At 43.1% G+C, this 5,086-nt stretch overlaps 1 non-coding gene across 1 annotated transcript; it reads left to right on the top strand.

Moving 5' to 3' along the window:
• Positions 1-2,977: 2,977 nt before the first annotated feature.
• LOC138831453 (small nucleolar RNA SNORA8) lies at positions 2,978-3,115 on the top strand. The gene has a single exon (XR_011373305.1). It is a non-coding gene; the product is annotated as a small nucleolar RNA SNORA8 (small nucleolar RNA).
• Positions 3,116-5,086: the final 1,971 nt, after the last annotated feature.

Raw genomic sequence — 5,086 nt, 5'->3', positions numbered from 1 at the left:
ATAATAATAATAATAATAATAATAATAATAATAATAATAATAACTACTCTAAGGTTCTTTTCTAGAATTCAGTTTGTCCAATCATCCCATTGGAATGGTCTGGGCAGGGGACATTGAGTCAATCATCCAAGTAAGAATGATATGTTTAGGATGTGGTTTACTGGATCACTAGGTTAAGTATTGTGGGAGCACAAATTTCAGGAGAAGGGGAGGAGGAGGATGAGGAGGAGGAAGTAGCAAAGCTGGAAGTCAAGATAGATGACCTCGTAGGAGAGGAAAAAAAAAAAGCAAAAAACAAAAAACTTCTGGAAAGCAAGGATTGTTCAACTTCCCAGAGGACTATTCTGCTGGAATGGGGTGTATGGGGGTGGGAAGCAGATTCCTGGACAAGTTTCTGCCTGTGAAGGGAAGTCTACCTGTGAGGAAGGAAGTGAGCAGAGAAGAAAGAAATCCCACTGCTTCCTGTCCCACATCATTCTGTCTTTCTTCTTCCCCAAGTGACCCACCCCCCCAAAAAAAAACACTCATTTTGGACACGTGAATTATGACCACAGCCTCCTTCGAGAGCGATTTTTTAATTCCAACCTGGAACATTATACACCCAGAATAAAGGGCTTCCACCAACAGGCTGGGTCCTTATTCCTGGGGACAATAATCTGTAGGGAGAAATTTAAAAAAAGAAGAAAAACAGGACAAGGGAGAAGAAATTAAACCAAAAAAAATACAGGATTATGGAAAGAGGTTTGATTGGACCAAGGCCAGGGCTCTTAGGGGAAGGATTTCAATTTCAGGATTTGGGGGTATTCTGGAGGGAAGAGGATCCTGGAAACTCGCCTGTTTCCAGGATGTGTTGGAAGCTGGAAACCAGAGGTTCCTCTCGGGCGAGCTTCTCCTCAGTCAGACTCTGTCCCTTTTCTTTTTTTTTCTTTTTTTTTTTAATTTAATTTTATTTGTGAACATAGTGTACAGAGGGGTTACAATTACATGGGCAGGATAATGTGTACATTTCTTACCAAGCATTGCAGCCTCCTCCTTTTGTTTACCCTTCACGTCCCTTCCCAGCCTCCCCCCTCCTCCCCAATCCCAATCCTTCTCCTTCCCCTCCACTCCCCCCCCCACACCGATGTTGTAAAGCTCGTTTTGGACATGACAAGGAAATAGATGCATAATTCAATGCAGCCTCGACAAGTATGGTTACTCAGGAGGAGGCTGAGATCTGATAGGATCACCAGCCTTAGGGCAAGGAGAGTCCTTGAGATTATGATCGCTCATGAAACTACCAACAAACCAGAAGTTGTGCTATATTTAAGGCTCAATGTAGTAGTGTCCAGGCTAGAGCTGAAGAACCTCAGGTACAGTAATCCAGGGCCCTGAGTTCAAAACACACTATGGCCCTGGGCTTTTTGTGCTCAAGATTAGCATTCTACCATTTTTACTCTGGGTCCTGGGCACTGTCCCCTAGCTTCTTCAGATCCAGGCTGGTGCTCAGTACCACACTGAACCACAAATATGGCAGGACTTCCAGTTTGCCCATGATCCTCTAGATGTCAGCCTCCTCCTGAGTAGCTGGAATGACAGGCATGAGCCACAGGTGACTGGCTCTCATTACTTCTCTTATTAACTGTAACTCCCCTGTTCAATGCATTTACAATGAAAATTTAAAACAACAAAACAAAACATTACCCTAGGGCACAGAATGTGGTACAGTGGTACAGTGCTTTCCTAGCATTCATGAAGCCCTGAGTTCAATTCCTCATTATAACACATACACACACACACACACACAGAAGCCAGGAGTGGTGCTGTGGCTAAAGTGGTAGAATGCTCAGCCTTGAGCAAAAAAGAAGCTCTGGGACAGCACGCTCAGGGTCCTGAGTTCAAACCCCAGGACTGTTGTCATGTTGGAGACCATTCTATTTCAGAATGTTCAATGACTGTTTATCTGCAGGAAAATTTGCATTTGTCTTCACCGCTTGGATCACTCATTAGGAGAGCTCAAAAGGGAGATGTAGTCAATCCACCGACAGGGAATAGGCTTTGCTTCGTCTGCTGAGTTTAGGTGGGATGATCATTTCCAGGGTGGGTAGCTAGGTGACACAAACCCATGATGGCTGAGTGTGTGTGTGTGTGTGTGCATGTGTGTGTATGACACACAGCTCCCTATCTGGTGTGTTATACAAATCAATGTGCACGTGACAGAGTCAGAACTTTTGCAGGAGAAACATGGATTTCTGTTGGGGGACAGTCCCTGAGAAATCCATCCTGATTCCTCTACTTCCACAACAAAGGTTGAGCTCATGGGCCACTGGGATCATGTGTGTGGTCTGTCCTCTTTATCCACGTTCTGGTTGTAGAAGACCATGGTGCCTCTGCCTTGCTCCACCACCTAGAAATAGTTCTTCCTAAAGTCTTCAATGGGTGAGGGGTGGCTGGGAGGGATGGATCAGGATCAGCTCAGGTCCCCCTTCCTAGTCTGGTTGGACTAGAATTTACAGATGCCCATGTTCATTGCTCGCTACTGTGACATGCTAAATATGGACATCTCTTGTGATGGAAGTCATGAGATTGCTCCCCTAGCACTGCTACCGGTGTCTTTAATGCAGTGACATGGATCTTTGCAAAACTTGCTTCCTAGGTAAACTTCATAGAAATGAGTATGCCATACTCAATAGTAATAATTGTTATTATCTTATGTGATCTTGCCACTTAAAAACTTCACATTGGGGCTGGGAATGTGGCTTAAGGATAGAGTGCTTGCCTCTCATGCATGAAGCCCTGGGTTCGATTCCTCAGAAAAACAGAAAAAGCTGGAAGTGGTGCTGTGGCTCAAGTTGTAGAAGGCTATCTTTGAGCACAGAGAGGCTCAGGGAGAGTGCCCAGGCCCAGAGTTCAAACCCCACGACATATATATATATATATATATATATATATATATATATATATATATATATATACACACACACACACACACTTACATTACACTGTATGGTATTTGCATTCAGCAATACCTCCTGCTGATATGTTCAAAGGACAGTGCAATAGAAACTCAATATCTGGCATCGTTGGTTTTCTTGGCTTTGTCCATGGTAAACCTGGTATTTCTATTGATACAATATATGCAGTTTGACAATTCATATTGATAATACTTAGGATAACTGATCTTTTCAGCAAATGCTTTTCTTTCTCTAGGCAGGCATTCAGCAGTTGAATCAAGCTGTTGGACTTAAAAAGTGATCCCAAAATTTGCTTGCAAAATGACATTTCAAAGAATTTAGGTGTGTCATCAGTAATTCTGTAATAGTGCTAAAAGAAGCCCCAATAAAAGATTTGTGGCAGGGCTGATCAGAGTTTCTGCTTTTGGTTGGCCATTTGAACATAGCCACTAGATTTTGGCCTCCCGAGCAGTGAAATGGCTGGCTTGAAAATTGTTTGCTTCAAAAAGGGCTCCCTTAGATTTCAAGAGAAATCTTGAGCATCAGTTTGATGGGCAGTGAAGGAATTACAACATGTAAAAATGATTAAATAAAAATTTATTGACTTCAAATAAAAAATATACATACACACATATATGTATGTGTATATATGTATGTATGTATGAATATATGTAAACTTTAAAAAATTTTTAGGGGGAAGATGGCAGAGGAGAAGCTGGAATCTGAACAAGCTCTTGCATAGAAAGCAGTTTTAGAGTTCCAGTGAACAGTCCTAAGCCAGAGAATCACACCAAGTGTGCCATCACAGGACAGAGAGTTAGGCAAGAGAGGGGAAGCCAAGGCAAGGAGACACATCTGAGCGCTTGCCAGCAGCCGCCACGGTGGTAGCAGGGTCGCGGCGGCAACTGCAGGGCACCCATACCTGAGCCACAGAGAGTCCGGGACGAAGGAGCCAGACGCAGTGGGGGAGCAGATTCTACTCAACACCAGCAAGAACTGAAAAGGGGCGGACATCTTCATCCTGCAGTTTGCAGACCAGAGACGACCCAGGATCCAAGACTCGGCGTGAGTACAAGCCTGACATCCTCACTCCATCTCAGGGAGCAGAGGAGGGAAGGCCACCCCTTCCCCCCCAGCAACAGTGATCTCCATCTTGGATACCGACAAAGCTCAGAGGAGCTGCTAGCTCCAACTCAGGCCTTGGAATAAAATGAGTCATTGAGCAGGTCACAAGAACTTAACGGCAAAGTGACCTGCCAGACTCAGCTCCATCCAGGGAAAAGTCACCCAGCTCAGGCGCCAGCCATAAGAGTGGCTTTCCGCTCTGGATAACCAGAGCCAGAGGCTGCCCCTCCCTCTAGCAGCCTCCACAATCAATTGAAATACAGAAACCCTGAGAATGGCTCCAGGCTGGGCGCTGTGAGTTTTTCACAAAATAGCCCGAGGGAAAAGCAACTGTTTGTTGAAAGGCCTCAACTCTACCCAGAACCTAGTCTCATCACTGCATCCCCCTCTTTTGTGATTCTCAAAGCAGATCACCCTCTCAGAAAACTAACCAGGGAGGGGGATCTCAAAATCTTGGGTAAAACAGAGCATTTTTCTGCCTGTTCGAACAAACTGACTTAAGAAAACAATAAAGCCACAGGACCTCAAGCTGACCAGAGACTCCAACAAGAGGCTGGTTACAGACAAAAAGGAGATACAGGATTCTTCCCACCCCTCCCAAAAAAATAAAAAAAAAAATCAAAGAACTTTTTTTTTTCTTCTTCTTCTTCTTTTTTTGGTACCTTATATATTTATAATTGTTTTTTTCTAAAACTTTTATTAATCTTTAATTTTTTCCTTTTTTGAATAAAATTGTTTTCCAGAAACTTTTTTTTCTCTTATAATTTTTATTTTAGGAATACGTGAATGTGCGTTTTCCTATCTTTTCTTGTCTTCTTTCTCTTTTTCTTTCTTTTTTTAATTATCTTTTTGTTTTTTGTTTAGCTCTACTGACCTTCTGATCTTTATTTCTCCCTTTTTTTATTCTTTTCACCTTTTCCTCTCTTTTGTTCTGCTTTACGTGACTTAACTCTTGTCCTGCACATCCTCAGATAAACCCTTACTTAACAAGTAGACCCTATCCCCCATTGTGTACACACTTAATCCAC

This window comes from Dipodomys merriami, unplaced genomic scaffold, assembly GCF_024711535.1.
Source record: "Dipodomys merriami isolate MVZ:Mamm:240054 unplaced genomic scaffold, mDipMer1.0.p SCAF_1967, whole genome shotgun sequence".
NCBI lineage: Eukaryota > Metazoa > Chordata > Mammalia > Rodentia > Heteromyidae > Dipodomys > Dipodomys merriami.
The sequence above is the reverse complement of the archived record's forward strand: the minus strand, read 5'-3'. Positions and strand labels throughout refer to the sequence as shown.